This window comes from Lissotriton vulgaris, chromosome 9, assembly GCF_964263255.1.
Source record: "Lissotriton vulgaris chromosome 9, aLisVul1.2, whole genome shotgun sequence".
In the NCBI taxonomy this organism is placed as follows: domain Eukaryota; kingdom Metazoa; phylum Chordata; class Amphibia; order Caudata; family Salamandridae; genus Lissotriton; species Lissotriton vulgaris.
The window spans coordinates 72996065-73020977 of NC_141697.1; positions in this window are offsets into that span (position 1 = coordinate 72996065).

Here is a 24913-nt window from a genome sequence, read left to right on the forward strand (position 1 = left end):
AGTGTTGTTGTGGTGCGTCGCAGGTCCGCTTTGCACTCCTTTCATGGCTGCTATTTGGTGCGGGTCCACGGTGTGGTCCTCCACACCTGCAGGTGGCGCCTGCAAAGGTGGGTCTTCCACTGAGACACGTGACTTTCAATTCCCTCAAAACCGGATTGAAGTTGTGCGGCGTAGTATGGAGTCAAGTCCTGCCTGGAGAGTGATGCCCGTCAGGGTCTGTAGCCTGTGTTGGGCCTTTCCAAAACGTATCCCTGACGCCCTGATAGTCAGGGTCAGTACTGCATTGTGTGCGACAGCCCATGACGCCTTTAGGGGACCAGTATTTCCCCATTTCACTGCGCACCTGACAGTTGGCCCACCAGGCCTGAGAAAAAGGGGCTACATATTGCCCAACAGCCCGTGCGTGGCTTTACACTGATCTCCCACCTTAAGGCGCATCTGCAGGTTTAGTGTGCATTTTGGGGGGACAAGCACCCAGGCAATATTTCCCCAGTTATCACCAGCACCAGGGGAAGGTGTCCCTGGGCATGGTCCCATTGTAGTGAGGCTCTGACCACAATGATATTGTTGGCTGTCCCCCAGCCCATATACTGCAGAGCTCAGCCTGCCTAAACCTGTTACGTCTTCCCTTTGAAGTACCACAGATAGCTCATAGTGCTCATTATACGAACGGTACTATGGATCCCTTTGAAGACACTCAGAGAGATAAAGACCCTTAAGTGTTCCACCCTTGGGATGACTTTTACGAGCCTGTAGATGCCTCTATTTACAGTGCAGTAGACAAAGCCATGGGCCCATGGTACAACATCTTTCCGAACAAATTTTGCACGAATGGGTAATGGGTTGCTAAGGAGGCCCGATCTTCCCCAGAATCTCTTTCCCCTACTGAGCTCTCCCAGCCACCTGACACAGATGAAATCACGGCTAAACGCCGCTGCCAAGAGGGGGTTGACCATGACCCTTTTGCACTTCTAAGGAATGCTTTGCTGAACGAGGACACTCCTGGGACCCAGCCAGTGCCACAGCCAGCCTGAGTTCTAAACCCCACCCATATCCCCGGACTCAGACGACCTCCATTGAGACACAGATGAGGAAGCCATCCAGTCACATGGCTTCCCTCCTCTCTCCTACCACCCTCTGACACACCCAAACTGGCCGCGGGGTCGGACATGCTTGACCCAATGATATTATCCACTCTAGGTCAGCGGAATGGGCCCCATCTGAGAAGGTTGCGAATTATGTAGCAGCTCGCATCTGCAAATCTCTCGAGAAGGAGGTTCAGCCACACCTCCAATCCCAAAAAGGAGATAGGAGGGCATGCCAGGATAAGCCCTTGGAGGCTATGGACCCACTGACCAAAATATTCAACATGGCCAAAAGATGACAAAAACCTCAGGCGCCCTCATCTCCCCTGACGTACTTACTCAAGGTAGGGGCTGCTCGGCCGGCCGCACATTTTCACAATATCCTTGACAAGGACAACGCTCTAGGCAAGGCGCCTACCAAGATCAATCCCATTTTGACAATTTATACCCAACCAAAAGACAGCCTTTCCGAAGCAGACGGAAAGCCTCAACGCTACCTCCAGTTCCGGTGAGTGTCCTCCCTTCCTCACTTCTAAGAATAGGTGACCGCCTCACAAAATGTGCTCCTGTCTGGAGCACCATTACCTTCGGAGCTTTGGTTTTACAGACCATTCAGGGGTTTCAAATAGAGTTCAATGGCTCCCCTCAACAGAACGATCTCCAGAGACCCATTCAGTTTTCCTCTCAAAAAGCCACCCTAATAGATGCTGAGGTCTTAGCCCTCCTAGGCAAGGGAGCTATCTGTCCCTCGGTCCTTCATCCACTGGGGTTCATCAACAATCTTTTCGTAGTCGGCAAGGCCGATGGAGGGCAGAGGACAGTCATAAACCTATGTGAATTCAACAAGTGGTTAGTTTACCTCCACTTCAAAATGGAGGGAATCCACCTCTTCTAAGTTGTCATTCACCCCTCGGATTGGATGGTATGTCTGGATATGAAGGATGCATATCTGTCGATCCCGATTTTTCTCCTTCACAAGAGATTCCTCCAATTCACTTGGCTCCACCAAACATACAAGTGTTCCACTATGTCCTTCGGACTCTCCTCCGCCCCTTAATGCATCACGAAGGTTCTCAAACTGACAGTGGAGTACATGTGGGCGCAAGGGGTGTCTCTCATCGTCTACCTAGAAAACATGCTCCTGCTGGCTCAGTGCCCACGGAAATTGTCAATTCAGCTTCAGATGGCAGTTACCTTGTTACAGAATCTGGACTTCGTTATCAACGACAAGAAGTCTCTGCTGGTTACCTCTCAGGTAGCCACTTTCTTGGGTTTGTGATAGACTCGACCAAGGCCACCTTGAGTCTCCTGGCTCGGAAGGTGACAAAGATTTGCCACGGATTACAAAAGACTTTGGCCAGAACTCTCACTAAGATAAATTGCTTGCCTCTTGGGCCTGATTTCATCCTCAATACAAGCAATTTTTCCGGACCCACTACATTATTTGGCCCTGCAATGCCGGAAGGCTGCCCATTTGCGGAAAGGTCTCCCATACCTCCAAAAGGTTACCCTCTCATCGGAGGTGAGAGACGACATATCCGATGGCTGTCACACACAGACTCCTGGAACGGGAGGACGATTTTTGGCTAGGCGCCAGACCTGATCATTGAGTCAGACGCCAGTGGATCAGGATGGGGCGTGCGATGTAAAGAGTTTTCCACAGGATGGTTGTGGTCTCCTCACGAACAGACCTTACATATCAACTGTCTAGAGGTTCTTGCACGTTCCTTTGCAGTCTGCTGTTGGACCCGGTATAAAGTTGATAAGATTATAATAAAATGAATAATAAGACGTTTAAAGAAGCAAGGTGGGTTTATTAAACCTCATCTTAAAACAGCCAACAGCAACTGACAAAGTACAGAATTCTTATGAGAATCACATTCTGAAATCTAAGAACACAGGTGAAGACTCATGAGTCTTAAAGGGGAAAGGGAGAGAACATCACACATCTCCCTTCCTTTCATTTAAATAAGTAAAGGAAAGAGAGAAAACATATTATTAAGTAAATACAAATTAAAACAAAGTAAACAGAAGATAAACACAAAGAAGACCATGAAATACAATTGCAAGAATGAACATGTTCAAACATAGTCTTTTAAATAACAAGGAGCTCTACGAATTCTTTGACTCCTTTTGAAAGAAGACGAGGACCTGTCAAAGGAAGAGTTAGGAACAAGATGAAAATTATTGCACAAATCATCATCATGGATAGAGTCACTTGGAAGAGACAAATTAGGATTAACAACAACCACACGACTCTTATTCCAAATTCTTCCATCTTCAGTCTTAACAGCATTCTTGAAAATCTTAACAACCGCTCTAATGTCAGTATATTTAGACCACGGTTTACGTCCTACTGGAGTCTTTATTTTTACAAAATCCCCCACTTTGACCTCCTGAAAACACACACTTTTCTTTTTGTCAAAGTATGCCTTGCGAGCATCTTGTTTAAGTAATTCCCTAGTTCTCCAATCACCAATGTCATTGTTAACGAGACCTTTATTCAAGCACATCCACCCAGGACACAACAACGTGTTAGGAACCCTCCCTTTGAACAACTCAAATGGGGACCTACCAGTAGAAGAATGAGGGGCAAAACGATAAGTATTAATCCTGTCCTGAAGAGCGGTTTTCCAATTTAAACCGGAAGAACGAGCAAGCTGTATTGACTCTTTCAGTGTCTTATTAACCCTCTCTACAGCACCATTGGTTTCAGGATGATATAGTGAACACCTTTTATGAACTACCCCACATTTCTTCAGAAAATCAACAAACACAGAGGAACAGAATTGAGGATCATTGTCGGATAACAAGCTATTAGGAAAACTTTCCTTATTAAACAAGGGCTCCAAAAACTTAATGATTGAATCAGAGGTAATTTCCCTGACCGCACAAACTTCAATCCATCTAGAGTAGAGATCAATTAACACAATAAGGTAAGGAGTATCAGAAACTCCAGAAAGTGGACCCAGAATGTCAATGGCAACCTCATCCCAAGGATGACTTGGTAAAGTCCTCTTGACCATCGGCATCTGTTTTGTTTTCAAAATCTTGTCACTAGAACAACAATCAGCACATTCTCTGACCATTCTCTCAATTTCTAGGTCCATGCCAGGCCACCAAAATTGCATGCGTAGAGACTCTTTAGTTTTTACAATGCCCAAATGTCCACAATGAGCATGGGACAACAATTTTTTTCTCAAAGTACTGGGAGGAACAAGTTTTGTACCCCGAGTCAAAAGACCATCGTTTACAGAAAGTTCATCAGAAACCAATAACCAAGGCTTACTCAAACGAGTATTACTCTTTAAGGAAATAATGACCTTTGAAATTTCTTCATCCTTCTCCAACTCTAATCTCCATTCAGATTCATCAATAGCACCATCTGTCACCTCACACACATTTGTAAATTCATCCAGCTCACATGAATCATCCAACTCAGAATTATCACTGTTAACCAATCTTGATAAGCAATCAGCTGATCTGTTAGCTATTCCAGGAATATATTCAACCTCAAACTCAAATTCCTGCAAAGAAACAATCCATTTTCTAATTCTAGAAGATATGGCATCTAGTCCTTTTTTTGAAAACACCTCTCTCAAAGGCTTATGATCAGACAAAACACAAACTTTCGTGCCCCAAATCAAGTTTTTAAACTTTCTTAAAGCCCAGAAAATTGCAAGGTACTCCTTTTCTATTACAGAGTAATTACACTCTGATCCTCTGAGGCAACGAAGAAGGGACTTTGGTCTCTGCGCGTAAAGTGAACGTTCTTTTCATGCTCGCGCTGCGTTCGTCACATACGCTGCACTTCAAGCTAAACAATGGACGTATTACGCGCTGGATTCCACACGTCTTCCTGTATAACGCTGCGCTTCAAGGGAGTCTGCGCTGCGTTCCAGTACAACGTTCTCACTGACGTCATCCCTCTACTCTTCAGGCTGTGCTGCGTTCTAATAGAACGTCTTCATTATTCAATTGTACTGCGTTCCAATAGAACGTCTTGTTCCTCACGGCGAAGTGCAGTTCGAATGCCAATCAACAAAGGACAATGCACTGTAAATGAATCAGGAGTGTTTCTTTTATTAAAAGCTAACATTAAGAAACATTTCATATTATAAATCAAGAAGAGTACTCTTTATGAAAAGGAGGTTTATGCTGAAACCAAGCATTTTTTTTATTATTTAAAAGAAGGAAATAATATAAACAATATAACAATATAAGTAAGAGAAAAGAAAATTTAATTTTTTATTTATATATCTTTTTTTCCTTCCTTATTTTTATTTTTTTTTTTTTAAATGCAAAATGTAACTCAGCCAGCATTTTTTCTTACGAGTCCAGGTGAACCAAATGTAAAATGGAAAAAGTGGAATTTGTTTTTGCAAATTACGCAAGAGTTTGTGGAACTAATTTGAGTGCGGAAAGGAAACATTCACTTCTCCTGCATTGTCTTGGAGGTGAAGGTCAAGATGTTCTTGAACATTTACCAGATTTATCGGCTGCCGAGCAAAGAAACCTAAATGAATATGAGATAGCCATTCTACAACTTGATAGGCATTACTTACCTAGACTCAGTACTATTATGGAAAGATACCATTTTGGATTGAGGGAGCAAAAGAAAGATGAGTCAGTAGAAGATTATGTGTCTTCTTTAAGGAAACTCGCATCATCTTGTAACTTTGGACAAACCCTCGATAAAAGGATTCGAGATCAATTTGTGTTAAGATGTGCACATGATGATATTAGAAAAGAACTTTGGTTGAAGGATGAGCCTCCTCTCGAAGAAGTTTTAGTAATAGCAAAACAAGTTGAACATATGACAAGATGTGTTGGAGAACTTAAAAAAGAGAAAGAGAAACCTTCTACTTCTGAGTCAAAGGATGAAATAAAAGTTGATGAGACTGTTTGTCAATTAAAAACCTCAGAAAGTGCGAACTCTGAAGAAAAGCAAATTAGGTCATCAAATCCATCTTTTTCTACATCAAATAACAAATTTTCTTGTTTTAGATGTGGCCAAATTAGTCCTTTGGCTAATTCTCCTATTTGTCCTGCTCTAAAGGTAACCTGTAATTTATGTAATAAAAAAGGGCACTATGCTAAATTTTGCAGGACAAAAACATACAACGGAGATAACTCAAGGAGAAGATGGTCTCAACTGCAAGTAAGATCTATTTGTTTTGAGGTGAATGATGATAAATCAGATCATCCATCATTCATGGTTAGAGTAGAAAATTCAATGGTAAATTTTTTATTTGATTCTTGCTCGAAGATAACAATAATTGATGAAAAACTGTTTAATGAGTTGTTTTCAAAAAATGTGAAAATGTTGAAATGTGATATTCTACCTTTAGGTTATAGTGAGAAACCTATTACTATGTTAGGATATTTCATGGCTGAGATAGAACTTGGTTCTCACATTATTGTGGGAAAAGTTTATGTGTCAAAAAAAGGTGATGCGTTATTAGGATGGTTACATCAACGTCAATTAGGTGTTAAACTTGATCCCTATGCCTCTCCTCAGGTTCAGATTCAAGAGGTATTTAATTCTGTATGTAACATGAGTGACGAAAACTTGTCATTGAGTATGGCAAAACTATTCCCCAATGTTTTTAAAGAGGATTTGGGATGTTTGCGTGGTTACAAACATCACATAAAATTGAAAGACAATGCTCTCCCTGTTGTAGCAAAGGTTAGGAGGATTCCTCTCATGGAGCAAGTAAAAGTTCAGGAAGAGCTAGATAAACTTGTTAAGAATAACATAATTGAGCCGGTTGAAGCAACTGAATGGCTTGCTCCAGTCGTTATTGCAAAGAAACCTACTGGCGAGATTCGCCTTTGCATTGATTTAAGATCACTAAATAAAGAAGTTGTGGTAGATAGGTTTCCTCTTCCCAACATAGATGAGATGGTTTGTACTTTGGAAGGGGCTAAATATTTTACTACTCTTGACTTAGCTTCCGCCTACCATCAGGTGGAGCTAGACAATTCTTCTCAAGAGTTGACTGCCTTCATTACACCTATGGGTACGTTCAAATTTAAGAGAATGCCTTTTGGTCTTGTTTCTGCGGCCTCTGTTTTTCAACGAATCATGTCAAAAATTTTAAGAGGATTAATTGGTGTTAAGTGCTATCAGGATGATCTATTAATTTATGGTAGCAACGTTCTTGAACATGATACTCGAGTGACTTCTGTATTGAAACGTTTGGATGGTGCTGGTATGACTTTAAAAAGGTCTAAATGCAAATTCAGAGTCCAAGAGGTTAATTATTTAGGATACCGTATCACCGGTAATGGTGTTTTTCCAAAGAAAGAGTTAGTTGAGGCCATTGACAAAGTGAAGGAACCTACTTGCAAAGATGAACTTCTCTCATTTTTGGGAATGGTGGAGTTTTATGGTAAATTCATTTTTAATTTTGCAGACAAAACCCACAATGATTTCTTTGCTAAGTTGTTTAGTTGAGGTGATTTCCGATCGTCGCCAATATAAAGTTGATAAGATTATAATAAAATGAATAATAAGACGTTTAAAGAAGCAAGGTGGGTTTATTAAACCTCATCCTAAAACAGCCAACAGCAACTGACAAAGTACAGAATTCTTATGAGAATCACATTCTGAAATCTAAGAACACAGGTGAAGACTCATGAGTCTTAAAGGGGGAAGGGAGAGAACATCACACCGGGACAGAATCCAGTCATGTGTTCTATTGAAGATGGACAACATATCGGCAGTCCAACATCTCAACCACTTGGGGGGCACATGCTCCAAAATGCTCTCAGATCTGATGACCAGCTGCTGTGAATATTGCCTGGACTATCAAATTTCGGTTACTATCTCCCGGGTCAAGACAACCAGGTGGCAGACTGGCATTCATGCCACTTCCAAGATTCCAGCCTTTGGAAACTACACCCAGAGGTCTCTGCGACAATCCAGAAGGCTTTGGGCCCTTTTTCCATCTACCTGTTCGCATCCAGGTTGGACAATCAGTCACCCAGGTTTCTCAGTTGGAGACAAGACCACAGGCAGTCACCACAGATGCGTTTCTCCAGGGCTGGAGTCAGGTTAAGGGCTAATCATTTACCCTGTTTGGGATGATCACTTGGGCTTCAGCCCAGATCAGACTCCTGCAAGCAGAAGTGGTAAAGATGAACCCATTTTGGAAATTTCCTGGGATTGTCCAATCCATCTCCCCTGTTTATGACTCTACTACTCAATCCAAATCAGAGTCCACGTCCTTTTCGCAAAAAGCTGAGGAACTCTAAAGCCTGGCCGGAAAGCGCGGTCAAGCAATACAAGTCGGCTTGGGTGCGGTGGACCCATTGACTCGGGCGACAAAGTCTTGTTCCCACGGTCACAGGTTTAGTGCAAGTCCTCAACCTCTTGACTACTTCCGCCTCGGATGGTCTGGCTTATCGCTCCATAATTACCTTCCGTTCTGCCACATCAACAGGCCATGTTCCAGTAGACGGCACCCTAATGGGGGAACACACATTTGTAGGTCTCCTTCTTCAGGGGATCTGTTCATCACTTTCTCCGGAACCTCAGTATTCTGCTCTTTTGAATGTCAATCAGGTACTCTCCACTAAGCTAACAATGCTTTTATGCCTTGTGTCTTATAGACAGGTGTCCAACGTCCGAATTCTGGATATATCTGGCAGAAATCTCTCCCCATCTGGAGTGTCCTTCATGGTCAGCAGACAAACGAAATGTCATACCAGGGTTTTTTCCAATTAAGACTTTCTAGATTCCCTGTAACGGTGCGTAGTGCAGTGCCTCAAGACATATGAGGAATGTCAGAGGAATTCCGACCACCAGGGGAACGTCAACTCCTGATTACCCTTAGAGAACCACACAGGGTGGTTTCCTCCCCTACGATAACTAACTAGGGAAGGTTTGTAATGCAGAAGGCTGGCATTGTCTTGAAGTTCTTGTAGGCACATTCAGCCCGAGGTGCAATGGCTTCTAAAGCTTTCAGTCTGGACCCGCGTCGGGAGGACATCATGAACGCAGCCGACTGATCATCAGACTCTACCATCAAGAGGTTCTAGTTGAAGCCTGTGCTAGACATGTCTCGGTTGGTGGCGAGCAAGCTTTGAACAAGCACAGTCCTCGCCTCTGGTCCTGACATAGAATGAAAAGATTCCTAGCTATCATAACGGAAAGTTTAAATTCTATTAATGACACAGAGAAAAGGATTATCCCACCCAGGGACTATGGTCTGATCTCCCTCCCTGTGACTGGTAAGCACTGCATGTTTCTCTAATGATCTGTTGATGAGTCTAACTGATTCTGAACATTTTTTAAAGATTGTCTTATCAGGTGAAGACGATTTCACGAGCTACTGATACGTATCAGGAGTGCAGTTCCGTTACTAATGACCTTTATATATCTTGACATATTAGAAGGGGACTTGAGCTAACTGTTCCTTTTTTGTCGTATGAACAGAGTCGAATAAACAGGAGGCATAATTCCAGAATTGTAGCATGACTCAAGCAACGAAAGAGGAAGCCGAGATACTGACAAATCACTATATTGGACCAGGAGGATCTCTGATTGGCTGTTACATGGACTCAATTGTCATTAGATATTGACCTGTTGTTTTTATTCCCAAGGGTTCATGGGAATAATAGTTTATTTTGTATGTTAAAATGGCTGCTATTATTTAAAGCAAAGGAGGTAAAGCATAATCTTCGCCTCAGCGTCCTTAAAGGAATTGAAACTTTCCATTATGATAGTCAGGACATTTTTCATTCACTTTCGCTGGAGATGGATGAGCAGTCTGACGGTGAATAGGATGGCCTTTCCAGCATCAGAGGGAAACAAATAGATTGGTTTTTATGATAAAGGAAGGAAAGAACAATAGTTTGTAACTTTAATTGATTTTAGAGTTACAAAACTCATTCAAATCTGTCACACTCATTTTTTAGGCTGCCGTCACTGCAGTGATATTGATCAGGCGTAAGCATTCCAAAGTACTGTCTTATTAGTTTATGGTTAATAATCCTATGTGTTTTTGGAGTTGCTTTCATATAGTTTTTGGATATTATTCTCATTTTAATGTTTGTTTCTCTCACTTTACTTTTATGGTCTATTTATTTAGATCAAATAAAGTTTATTCTGACTCTGAGTAGGTAACTGGAGGAGGGGAAAGAAGAGAAGACAGTAAAAGGAAATGATCCCAAAAATCAGACGTAAGTGTGTCAAGAAGAACTCCGTAGAGAAATAGATGCAAAATGATATCAATGAAATGATATCAGAACCAGATGGAATCATTACACCAGTAAACCACAGGGTACATAAGAGGGAAAGCAACTTAACCTAATGAAACCAACAATTAGAAGGAACTTAAATGAAGACTAACATGTAGTATATTTAATACACTCTACGACTTAAAATAACATTGTAAACAACACATCTAGTGTTTCAAAACTTTATAAGCAAAGACAGATACCCCACCATGGCTATTCTGGAAAACAAGGACCTTTGAGCCTGCTAAATAGGTCAAGTTTAGTAGAATATGTACAGTGTTAGCCAGCACCATCAATGAGAAGGCTGCCTGATTTAGGCATAGAGATGGAGGGTGCCACAAACAGTGTTAGATTCAGAGAGAGAAAACAAAAATACTTGTATCTTTGAACTGTGGTATTTTTTTACCACAGGTGGAAATATTTGCCGCCGATGGAAAAAAGTATTGTTACCTTGTTAGGTGGTGAAAAGTAGAATGTGTTACTATTGAGGTGCATGACGAAACAGTATATACTGATGGTGGTAATGCCATACAGCTGAAATTGACATAGAATAGCCATATCAATAACATTATTGCCCAGCGGGTGGGAATCATAGAAGAGCCGTCATTTCCCACAGGCTTTACTCTGGACCTCACACTCGATCAAAGATCATATGATTCAAGGCTAAGGACTGTAACTCCTTGTGCCTGAAATTGGAAATATATCTACTGTAATGTAAATATGTTTAACTGTGTAATGTAACATAAAAATACATGTGGGCATATTTACAAGACGATAGGGGCTTCACCTTATTTACAAGGCAGCGTTAAGGGACTTAACGTGGCTGAGCGCTGCCTTGTAAATAACCCACCCTTTCACACTGTCCTTGGCGTGAAAGGGGAGGGCAATGGGTGTTGCAGCGGGTGTTCACCCATTGATATTGACGCTGCCCCCTATTTACAAGGGTGGCGTAAATAGGAGACAGTGCCAAAATTAAGACCAGGGAAAACCTGGTGTGCTGCATTGTGCAGCGCACATAGAAACAGCAAATTGCCATTGCCTGTTTATGTGCAGGAAGGTGACTCTTTCTGCATATAAAAAATAAAAACAAAAATTATGTTTTGCAACTTCTATGTGGGCGTCATTAAGCAGTAAAAAAAACAAATTCTAGAAAGATTGTTTATGTTTTGTTAACATAAAAAAATGACGTGTTGTTACTTCTATGTGTGCTGCATCAAGAGTAGACATCCTTGGTACTGAGAAAACAAGGTATTCAGCAGCACTGTCTTCTAAGTACATTCCTATCCAGTTCTTCAAAGGATTTAAAGGGATCTGAGGGTCCACAGTGTTGAATGCAGAAAGTTTGAGGGGATCAGTGTATCTTACTGCTTCATGTCCAGAGTTGAGAGGATCTCTTGGTGGATATTATTAGCACTCATTCTGTACCTGTTCCTGGTTACACCCTGATTACCATGTCATGAAGCAGGTCAATATTTTCCAGATGATCTTGGAACTGTTTAGTGATGTCTCCTTCCATTACCTTCATATGGACAGAAGATTTGAGATTGATCTAAATTTGGCAAAGATGGAGGGTTCATAACCAGAGATGTAACAAGCTCCTGTTTCAACTGAGCTGGATCAATCAAAACACCAAGGCCTGGCTTCTAAGGCGCCTTATTTTCAGGTTGTATACTTTTAAAACGTGTGCGAAGTACTATGACTTAAAGATTCTATATACTCCTCTTTTTTCTTTTATATGAGGTAGTCGCCAAACGTTTACCGCCTTTCGTTTAAACCCAATTTGTACAAATGACAGTCCCTTGAATATTAAATGTTATGTTCCTTTCAACTTAACACCGTGTACATCCAGAACCCCAGCGGTTTCCTGAATCAACAGTAAAAAGTGTGAAAGACGTGTGAAAGACAAAATGACCCCTCACGTGTGCACCATCAACGAGTTTACTGGTTGGTACTCCCCAGTTGTGCCCACTTTTATCATCATCGGTGGTCATTTTGTCCAGAAGAAAAGAAAGGTGTCCAAAAGAAAAGAAAATCTTAGGTACAGTGAAGTGAACAGGTCACATCTCACGATGTAACCCTGTGTGATTAAAATTGACAAAAACACTCTAATAGCAATCACTTTAATATTTACAGAGTGTATTTTATCAAATTAAAATAGACAGGTTGCTATTCATGCATACAATTTCCAGCGCCAACCCGTTTCTTTGGCACAATAATTTTTGGCAAATTCTTCAGGGCCAATCACTTCGCCAAGGCACCAGTATTGGACACACCGTTATGGAAGACTGTCGATTGTAAAAACAAAACACACAACATACTACGTCATTCTCACTCCTACCAATAACGAGATGTAGTCTATTTTATGCTCATATTTGTAATCATATTCACCCTCAAATAAATAGCCACTGTCTCTTGTACCAGCTTTTACTGTTGAGGTCAACTGGAAAACTCCCTATATGAGTCCTCCTGATCGATTGATCATTCGGCTGTAATGTCAATCTAAAAAAGTTCACAGGATAAATGGCATGAGAGTAACTGTTTAAGCAACGTTCAGCATATGTGTGAGATGAAAACATTTCCGCTTAAATACCAGAGGCACAAAGCACTCCTCCATTAAGATTATCTTTAATGTGAACGCATTACCTGTTCATATACTTTTTCTCTTGTATGTTAAAAAAGTTAAAAGATATGCGTTTAGGTAACAAATACGAGTCTCTTGTACAAGATGTATAAAGCACTCTTTATATAACGTGAAAATGCCATATCAATCCGCCTGCCTTAAAATACATATCTTGCTTAGCATATATTTCATTTTTGTGGGTGCTTCAACCATCAAAAACCGGTCCCTTCAAAACTATTTTCAATTTGGAACACAAGCTGCTTGTACTCAGAAAATCGGCAGCAATTCCTCCCCCTTCCTCCTTACCACCCGGGGCCTCACATGGCATGCTGTCTCCTCCCGTTGCTCCCGTTGCTCCCCAGCGATAACACGCCACGTAAAAGCACTTCCGTGTAGGATGACGTGTGGGCGTGCGTACCTCTAGGATGCAACGTGATGGGAGACGCGCCATCTTGGGTGATAGTTTTTGGATTCATCAGTGAATTAAAGGGTGCTCATAAACTGTTTCAATGCGGAGGGCAGCAACAACAATTGTCACATTCTATTTAACTTCAGCCACTATGTTGATTCTCATATTTTTTTTAAACTTCATTACACTGGGCACTTCTCCACACTTCAATCGTCCAGTGCAATCATCACTCAAAATGAGATCCTATTCACATGGCTATTTCGAGCGCCATGTTCCACACTTATTTTACCTATATGTAAAGACACCACAAGTCAAAGTCATTTCTTCAAGATAGTGTTGACAATATTTTACCAAACAATTAAAAAAATTAAATAAGATACCAAAAAATACACTGGAGCTCCTCCACACTCTACTTCAAACCTCAACAAAGGAGGAACTGTACACCTCCTTGATGTCGTGGCCTACTCCCATACCAGGAACTATCCTCAAATGGGCCACCCCGAGGACGGAACTTGCATCTTGGTGTATTATATGTTTCTCAGCAGCTGCTCAACAGATAGCAATCTCCACGGAGGAACCCCGTAATTGGGCTTCGCTATAGTATACTCCAATCACAGATACCAAAGAACTCTCATGTCTTACAGGTCTTTCAAAAGAAGCATGGAGCCCCATGCATTCTAAGAGTTTTACCCAAGCTTGCCTCCTATGCCATAGTCACCTATTGTAATTACGTCCTACTAGTAATAGTCTGGGAACAACAGAAACCTTAGCCAACCCTATTACACTCAATAAGTTCGTTTAAACTGTGCTGGTCACTTTTTTCTTGGAAAATCCAACGTGCTTCCTTTGAAGTCAGGATTCTGTCAATATTCTGTGGGTTCCCCACTACCTTCTCGAGTACTACCCAGGTAAAACTGTGTCTTTGCATATGACAGTGTTGCACCAGTTTCGTGGTTAGTTTTCCTGTCTTTATTGTACTCAAGTGCTCCTGCATTCTGATTTTGATTTTTCTAGTTGTGAGCCCTGCATATTGAAGGACACATTCACACGTTAGTCTATATACCATATTTGTGGTGTTACAGTTACGAAAGTGTGTAAGAAACCATTCTCTCCCAGAGTTCAGGATCACACTCAAAGTTTTTTTAGTCAGGGTACACACCGAACATGATCCTCAGGGATAATGACCATGTGGAATCGTGGTTTCATTTGACTTCTGTACATTTACAGTACGGGTATGGACAAGTTTGTCTTTTAAATTGCTCGACCTTCTAAAAGCAAATCTTGGCGGTGGCATCTTGAAGTCTTTAGTAGATAAAAGTGACCAATGTTTCCATATGGATTGTCTAATCCTAGTTGCTAATGGATCAATTGTCATCACCACCGGGACACATTCATCTTTTGTTTTCTCATTTTTCTCTAACAGAACACTGCGCGGAGTGTTTAAGGCCCTTTTCTTTGCGTGTCTTATTATTTTCGGGGGAATTTATCTGCTTAAGCTTCTCGCTAAGTTCTTCAGATTGTTCCATATATGTATTAGTGGTGGAGCAGTTCCTGCGATAACGCAGAAACGGTCCCACCGGCAGATTATCCCTCAGTGCTCTCGGGTGGTATGAGTCATATAATAAGAGCAAATTCCTATCTGTGGCCTTTTAATAGACCGTGTAGTCAATGAATCCTCATTGACTTCTATGTCCAAATCCAGGTATACAGCTGTGCTGTTGCTGTATGACCATGTAAATCTTAAACTGGGATCCTGGTGGTTCAACCAGTTGTGGAACTCCAGTAATGTCTCTTCTCCTCCAGACCATATGCAGAGCACATCATCTATATATCTCTTCCAGACACGTAGATTCCTCTGGAAGGGATTGGTGGAATGATAGACGATGTGTTCCTCAAATCGGCCGACATATATACATGCCAGGCTGGGCGCCATTGTTACCCCCATTGATGTACCTGTTGTCTGTAGGTATAACTTGTCTTTATAGCCAAAGTAATTGTGTGTTAAGGCCAAATCGAAACATTGCAGTACAAAGGACTGTGGTGCATCATAGAACCACTCTTGCTCCCCCAGGGCACGCGCTGCCACCAACGTTGCATCCTGGGGGATGCAAGGGTACAGTGATTCTATGTCGATGGTAACTAGTAGTTCCTGGTTACGGTCGAATTGCATACCGTCCAAAATATTTAAGACCTCAGTAGTGTCTTTAATGAACAACTGTTGTTTAATGACCGATTCACGAAGAAAAATATCTGCGAATTGCGACAGGGGCTCCAAAATTGATTGGATCCCCGACACAATCGGTCTGCCAGGGGCCGGGCATGTTGGCTTATGGATCTTTGGAAGGATATGGAAAGCAGGAGTCCTGGGATTTTCATTAATCAGAAACTCTGCTTCCTTCACTGTAATCCATTTACTTTCTTATGCTTTGCCCACCATCTCCCGGATAGTCTTTTGCAGTTCGTAAACAGAATCGCAACTAAGGGGCTGGTAGTTGGTGCGCACCTCCAATAGTCTATTGACTTCAGCATTATAATCCTTCGAGTTCATCACAACCACTGCCCCACCCTTGTCGGCAGATTTTATTGTAAGGGAGTGGTTATTCTGTAGACTCTTAACTGCGTTCCAATCTTCCTTGGTCATATTGCTAAACTTCTGACCATTGTTATTACCCTCAAATGTGGCGATGTCTTGCAGCACCTTAGCCACAAACACTGCAACGTCCGGTCCTACAGAGGTGGACGGGGTGCAGAACTGAGAAGGCCTCTTGAGATTGGTGTTATACAATGCGGGGGGATCTTGGGGTTTATTTGCAAAGAACTTCGTCAGTTTTATCCTTCGCATGGTTTCACGAAATTCTACTCTGCATTTGAAAGAGTCATGTGTTGGTGTGGGGACAAACCCAAGCCCCTTATTTAGGACCCTCTCTTCACTTTCCGTAAGGGTATGGTCAGATAAATTTACCACGATGTTGTTCAAGTTTGGTTCCGCCCGCGGCTGCATGTTACTCTGGGGGAGAAGGATTGCCATTGCGGGACTTGGTTGCCCCTCCCCCTCTGTTGTTACTCTGTCCTTGTCCTAAAAAAAACCTGAATAAAGCACCCAAATCCTCGTTGTTCCTCTCCTGCTGGTTGAACCTAACCTTATTTGACTGTGGACCCTCCTCCTCATCTTCACTTGAGGTATTATCGAAAGTCCAGCCTGGGTAAAAACCTTAGAATGCATGGAGCTCAAAACTTCTTTTGAAAGACCTGTGAGACATGTTCTTTGGTATCTGTGATTGGAGTATACTATTGCGAAGCCCAATTACGGGGTTCCTCTGTGGAGATTGCTATCTGTTGAGCTGCTGCTGAGAAACATATAATACACCAAGATGAGAGTTCCGTCCTCGGGGTGGCCCATTTGAGGATAGTTCCTGGTATGGGAGTAGGCCATGACATCAATGAGGTGTACAGTTCCTCCTTTGTTGAGGATTGAAGTAGAGTGTGGAGGAGCTCCAGTGTATTTTTTGGTATCTTATTGAATTTTTTTAATTGTTTGGTTGAATATCGTCGACACTATCTTGAAGAAATGACTGTGACTTATGGTGTCTTTATATACAGGTAAAATAAGTGTGGAACATGGCGCTCGAAATAGCCACGTGAATAGGGTCTCATTCTGAGTGATGATTGCACTGGACGATTGAAGTGTAGAGAAGTGCCCAGTGTAATGAAGTTTTTTAAAAATATGAGAATCAACGTGGCGGCTGAAGCTAAATAGAATGTGATAATTGTTGTTGCTGCCCTCCGCGTTGAAACAGTTTATGAGCACCCTTTAATTCACTGATGAATCCAAAAACAATCACCCTTATCCAAGATGGCGCGTCTCCCGTCACGTTGTGTCCTAGAGGTACGCACGCCCACACGTGATCCTACACGGAAGTGCTTTTACGTGGCGTGTTACCGCTGGGGAGCAATGGGAGGAGACAGCGTGCTCCGTGAGGCCCCGGGCGGTAAGGAGTGGCTTGTGTTCCAAATTGAAAATAGTTTTGAAGGGACCGGTTTTTGATGGTTGAAGCACCCACAAAAACGAAATATATGCTAAGCAAGATATGTATTTTAAGGCAGGCGGGTTGATATGGCGTTTTCACGTAATATGAAGAGTGCTTTATACATCTTGTACAAGAGACTCGTATTTGTTACTTAAACGCATATCTTTTAACTTTTTTAACATACAAGTGAAAAAGTATATGAACCGGTAAATGCATTCACATTAACGATAATCTTAATGGAGGAGTGCTTTGTGCCTCTGGTATTTAACCGGCAATGTTTTCATCTCACACATATGCTGAACGTTGCTTAAACAGTTACTCTAATGCCATTTCTCCCGTGAATGTTTTTAGATTGACATTACAGCCGAATGATCAACCGATCAGGAGGATTCATATAGAGAGTTTTCCAGTTGACCTCAACAGTAAAAGCTGGTACGAGAGACAGTGGCTATTTATTTGAGGGTGAATATGATTACAAATATGAGCATAAAATAGACTACATCTCGTTATTGGTAGGAGTGAGAATGATATAGTATGTTGTGTGTTTTGTTTTTACAATCGACAGTCTTCCATAACGGTGTGTCCAATACTGGTGCCTTGGCGAAGTGATTGGCCCTGAAGAATTTGCCAAAAATTGTTATGGCAAAGAATCAGGTTGGCGCTGGAAATGGTATGCATGAATAGCAGCCTGTCCATTTTAATTTGATAAAATACACTCTATAATAATAAAGTGATTGCTATTAGAGTGTTTTTGTCAATTTTAATCACACAGGGTTACATCGTGAGATGTGACCTGCTCACTTCACTGCACCTAAGTTTTTCTTTTCTTCTGGACGAAATGACCACCGATGATGATAAAAGTGGGCACAACTGGTGAGTACCAACCAGTGAACCCGTTGGTGGTGCACACGTGAGGGGTCATTTTGTCATTCACGCGTCTTTAACACTTTTTTCTGTTGATTCAGGAAACCGCTGGGGTTCTGGATGTACACCGTGTTAAGTTAAAAGGAACATAACATTGAATATTCAGGGGACTGTTGTTTGTAAAATTGTGCTTTAACGAAAGGCGGTAAACGTTTGGCGACTACCTCATAAAAAAGAAAAAAGAGGAGTATATGGAATCTATAAGTCAGAGTACTTCGCACACGTTTTAAAAGTATACAACCTGAAAATAGGCGCCTTTGAAACCAGGCCTTGGTGTTTTGATTGATTATTGAGTGGAGGAAGACCTGTGCTTCTTTTCCCTCTGTAGCTCCTTGTTGAATATATCAACTGAGCTGGAACCTTTCCCTGTGGGAGGGAGGCTTTTATTAAAGCAACACAGTGAAATTATTCTCAACTTGCGACACTGTTGATCCAACTCTTTTAGAAAATCCATGTTTATTTATGAACCACAGTTCCAAATCATATATCTAGAACTGAAAGACTGCTCTACTTTGGGAACAATGTGGAAACCTCTAACTCAGAAGAATCCTATAGGGAGGCAGTAGACATCTCAAATTTGAATTTTCCAGAATATACATCTAGTTGCCTCCCTCACCCCAAAACTGAACTCTGCTTAAACAAAATGGCAGTATAGTTCAGAAGAAGCTCTTACGGCAAGGGGTGCTCTCTTTACCTGGCATCATCAGAAGCAACACGTCTACCCACTCTGGGTCTTGATCCGTGCAATCACAAAGAAAGAGGCACTCAGTGACCTGGTTTGCACCTTCCTCATAGTCCATCGTCATGTATGCACTGTGTAACCTTTCTTCAATGTACAAGAACAAGGAAGCAACAGCGACTAATATTTTCTTCTGCACAGAGTGAAAGGTTTTTCTCCACTTCTTCTCCTGTGGGTTAACAATGTTTCAACGACACACCATCTCCTGTGGTGTTTTGAGTGCCCTGCTTGAATGTCCCCTGCAAGTAGATTAGAGAGGTAAATTAATCTCAAAATTCACTAGATTAATTTACCTCTCTAATCTACTTCAAGTAGGTGGGCTACCACAGACACATTAGTCCACTCAACATTGCTTTCTCTCCCCCTTGCCATATTAACCTCTATGATTGTAAATCATGTTCTCATTTACTGATACCATGGTGTGTGATGTGTTATTTGTTGTGTGTTTTGTTATGTGTTATGATATACCATGTTATTTGATTTCTGCCATTTGTAAGATTTTCTAGAGCTTTCGGCTACTGGGAGAACGTTCCACATGACTGTAGGTTTTTTAAGACTTAGGGCCGGCTTTATCATTTTTTCACTCAGCGCAATGCAGCAAGCCACCTACTTACCTTTGGCACGAGCGCGTGTGGAACAGCACCTTCCAATGTTGTTCCTTCCATGAGGTTGAACAGTCTGTTTGCTGGTCACCTACCTAAAATTGCAGGGGAACATGGTCTAGAAATCAACAGTGCCTCAAGCAGCTACTAAAATCAGTTTTGTTCTGATGAAATGGGATCATTATGTACCTATAGGTACACCAAAATACCTTGAAATATTCTAAAGACCAGCCAATAATACCGTAGAGCGCCAGCAGTTCCACACCACAGGACACCTTTGGAAAATATGTCACAATGTCCTTCCACATTGTTGCACAATTATAGAAGGATAGTATTTTCTTTCTTAGCTGCAAACAAGAATTATTTCTGGGTTGGTGGGATGTGATGGCTTCCTACGTTTTACTGTATCTCATTGCACTTTAATATGCTAGCCATTCAGCATATGTGCCAATATTTTAGAAGAGGAAAGCAAAAATATTTTAAAAAAATAAACAGGAGAATGTATTTCTCCTGTTGTCTTTCATTGAGAGCGAGGCCTTAATCGGGTTAATTTGTCATGTATGGTACTTGCAAGTGTGCTCCTGCAAGGTCGGATATCAGAAAAGCAGAAATATATATGTTTTCTTACCTATCAGGAGCATTGAGAACGCTGTAGCAGGCAAAGAGAGCATGACAAAAATGTTGTGCACTAGCCTCTAGGAGCAGGTTTACTGGCAGTGCATACTCCGAGTCACACAAGACCAGTCCCTGTCGGCAGAAGTCCATCGAAGAATCGAGGGGCATATTACCAAGCATAAGCGATAATTATTGCTATGCTTGGTTAGCGGCAATAATTTTATCGCCGTGCTTCATCGCTTAGGAGCCTTGCTATTATCAAGGTTTATCTCCTAAGCGATAAAAATCGTCCGAAATGCATGAATATCGCTGAAAAGTCAGCGATATTCATGCATTACCGAGCTAATGCTCTTAGCCATGTTATCCACCTACCATTGGCTAACATGGCTAAGAACTGCTCAGGCCAGGCGTTAACTTTTGGAGATATTCGCGCTTAGCGCGAATATTTCCAAAAGTTGGTAATAGGAGATAGAGATGTTAGCGACTGTTTTCAGTCGCTAACATCTTGGCACGCCCACTTTGCATGTCATTAGCGATAACTATCGCTGACATACAAAGTGGGCCCCTAAATGCCCGCTATCGCCTACAAGCTGTTGCTAACTGGTGTTAGCGACAGTTTGGTAATAGGGCGATGAAATTATCGGCGCATTAGCGGGAAAAAGTCCCGCTAATGCGGCGATAATGGCCCTTGGTAATATGCCCCCGAGTTTTTGCATTCAAGAATCGGGAGGCAGAAAATTAGCCCTGAAATTGTACTCTCCCGCCTCAATCTGGAGGGTTGGCATGTATGATTCAGAGGAAAGAAGTTAGTTTATTTTTAGCAACTCGTGCGTATATAAAATAATTTCCCACCAAGGCATGAGGAACTAATGATTTGCCTAGTTTTCATCCCTACAGGGGTTGTCAGCAGCTCAGGTCAAGATAATAGCTTGGGTTGATAAGCTCCGCGGAAGCAACGAGGCGCCATCTTGGGCCGCTGCTTTCCCTATTCACAGGTCACGTGATGAGGCCCTCTTAGGCTTAGAGCATAATTGCACTCCGCATCGACGTTTGGCTATTAATATCGCACAACCTTTCCAGCATAAATCCCACACAAGGAGGAGAGGAGGTGGGAGCAACAGACTCTATGGCCTTCCAACACCTAGAGGCGAAGGTATCAATGGTGCAGCGGGTGCAGTGGGCCCAGGGCTATGACACTCCAGTCACGGCTGTTCTATACTACTAAACTCGGGGTTGCGGGCATTGCCTTTGCTTGCCAAAGGACCAAGAGTACTTTTCCCAACCTCCTGGCTGTTGCTGCTTTTTCTAGGTCTATAGGCCACACAAACTTAACTTCATTGGAAAATCAGGGTGGGCATCATTACAGGAAGATGCTATCTGCCTAACGGCTGTTAGTTTCCTACAGTAGTGTTGAAATTCCATGAAGGAAAGGACCACAGAAAGTAATCCTATCCCTTTAAGGCAGATATAAACTATAGACTAGTGGATCATTTTCTCAACCAGCCAACTTTTATCGTGTCATTTGCACGAGCTATCCTTGCACACAGCTATTTAGCGGGCTGTATTTAGCTGTACGTGGTACCCTTTAGTTGCGATTTTGCACAGATTAACAAGTGGGGCTGGGATAAGGTGGTTACCTTTAGATCATTGATCAGAGGTTGATGATTTTGCAGCTCTGCCATCTTGGGGGTATTGGAGCTTGTCTGACATATTGCCAGTGCTGAGTGCCAGTCAGACTTTTTTCTAGCGCCATTTTGGTTAGCAATCTAGCCACACATCCAATACCTCTATTTAATGGGCACCAGAGCAAAGATGTGCCACTGACGCACCAAAAGCGCGCTTATGGCAAGCCCATCTGAGCCCATCCGCATCAGGCCGGGCCAAGAGGCCAGGACCTATGCCTCCCTAACGCCAGGTAGGACTAGTTATTCTTCTGAGGTACTGAAAAGCCTCGAAAGGGGGTGCAACAAACCTGCAGTCACTCATTGGACCTTGGTTGCTCCAGTAATGAGTGTGCAACTTGCCACTATAATTTGGGACCACCTGACTTTTATAGATGGCGAGAGTCAAGCAATGCATCCATGCAACCAGATGAATGGCAACGTTTTTTTTATTGAATTACAGTCCCTCCCAAGACATAAATTAGAGCTTTTTGTCCTTTTAGAGGACTCACAGCTGGAAGTCATTTTCCTGACAAAAATGTGGGTCAAGGAAGAATACAATCCTGACCTGGCCATAGCCCTTCCCCCTGGCTACTCGATCTTTAAAAATGACAGGACTAACAAAATGAGAAGGGGACAGCGCTTGGACGCCTCCGGGCAGCAATCGCACTCTACAAGTCTACAGGTTTACAGGTTTACAGTGCTTAATTTGATCCAGTGGTTTCCGGTGCTCGGCAACAACACTTAACTGTCATCACCGCCACTCGTGAGAGCAGCCAGCTATTTGTGTACTTGGAGAGGAGTAGGGCAACAGTTGTTTAATAATTGAAAAGAACTAATGCATGTCGCCCATACCATTCTTTGAGCTTTCGGGGCCTCTAACAGTCTGAATTGCCTCAGTTGTAGCAGTGTGATGGTTAGCAGTTGTGTAGGTACCGTCATTGGCAGTGGTGGCAGGTGCTATGATTGGTGCGAGCTTAAGGGGCCTCCTGACAAGTGCATTGGCACTTGTGTTTTTTTTACAAATTAAGCACTGGAAGGGGGTGGCTATCATTCATAAACAAGCATTTACAATGCAATGGTCTCGGCATCATTAAAGGAAGAGCTATTGGCATTGCTCATGACATTTCTTTTTTTTTCTTTAAATCATAAACAAATGACATTGTCATTTACATTGCCAATACACAGCACTCTGCACTCAACAGCACACAGCACTCTGCACTCAACAGCACACAGCACTCTGCACTCAACAGCACACAGCACTCTGCACTCAACAGCACACACCGCTCTGCACCTGCACTTACTGCTCTGCACACTCACTCTGCATTCTGCACTCACTACTCTGCACTCACAACTCTGCATTCTGCACTCACTACTCTGCACTCACAACTCTGCATTCTGCACTCACTACTCTGCACTCACTACTCTGCACTCACTACTCTGCACTCACTACTCTGCACTCACTACTCTGCACTCACTACTCTGCACTCACTTCTCTGCACTCACTTCTCTGCACTCTGCACTCACTACTCTGCACTCTGCACTCACTACTCTGCACTCTCTGCACTCACTACTCTGCACTCACTACTTTGCACTCACTACTTTGCACTCACTACTCTGCACTCACTACACTCTGAACTCACTACTCTGCACTCACTTCTCTGCACTCTGCACTCACTACTCTGCAGTCTGCACTCACTACTCTGCACTCTGCACTCTCTGCACTCACTACTCTGCACTCACTACTCTGCACTCACTACTCTGCACTCTGCACTCACTACTCTGCACTCACTACTCTGCACTCACTACTCTGCACTCACTACTCTGCACTCTGCACTCACTACTCTGCACTCTGCACTCACTACTCTGCACCCTGCACTCACTACTCTGCACTCTCTGCACTCACAACTCTGCACTCACAACTCTGCACTCACTACTCTGCACTCACTACTCTGCACTCACTACTCTGCACTCACTACTAGGCACTCACTACTCTGCACTCACTACTAGGCACTCACTACTAGGCACTCACTACTAGGCACTCACTACTCTGCACTCACTACTAGGCACTCACTACTCTGCACTCTGCACTCACTACTCTGCACTCTGCACTCACTACTCTGCACTCTGCACTCACTACTCTGCACTCTGCACTCACTACTCTGCACTCTGCACTCACTACTCACTACTCTGCACTCTGCACTCACTACTCTGCACTCACTACTCTGCACTCACTACTCTGCACTCACTACTCTGCACTCTGCACTCACTACTCTGCACTCTGCACTCACTACTCTGCACTCTGCACTCACTACTCTGCACTCTGCACTCACTACTCTGCACTCACTACTCTGCACTCTGCACTCACTACTCTGCACTCACTACTCACTACTCTTCACTCTGCACTCACTACTTTGCACTCACTTCTCTGCACTCACTACACTCTGCACTCACTACACTCTGCACTCACTACTCTGCACTCACTTCTCTGCACTCTGCACTCACTACTCTGCACTCTGCACTCACTACTCTGCACTCTGCACTCTCTGCACTCACTACTCTGCACTCACTACTCTGCACTCACTACTCTGCACTCACTACTAGGCACTCACTACTAGGCACTCACTACTAGGCATTCACTACTAGGCATTCACTACTAGGCATTCACTACTCTGCACTCACTACTCTGCACTCACTACTCTGCACTCACTACTCTGCACTCTGCACTCACTACTCTGCACCCTGCACTCACTACTCTGCACTCTCTGCACTCACTACTCTGCACTCACAACTCTGCACTCACAACTCTGCACTCACTACTCACTACTCACTACTCTGCACTCACTACTCTGCACTCACTACTCTGCACTCTGCACTCACTACTCTGCACTCTGCACTCTCTGCACTCACTACTCTGCACTCACTACTCTGCACTCTGCACTCACTACTCTGCACTCTGCACTCACTACTCTGCACTCACTACT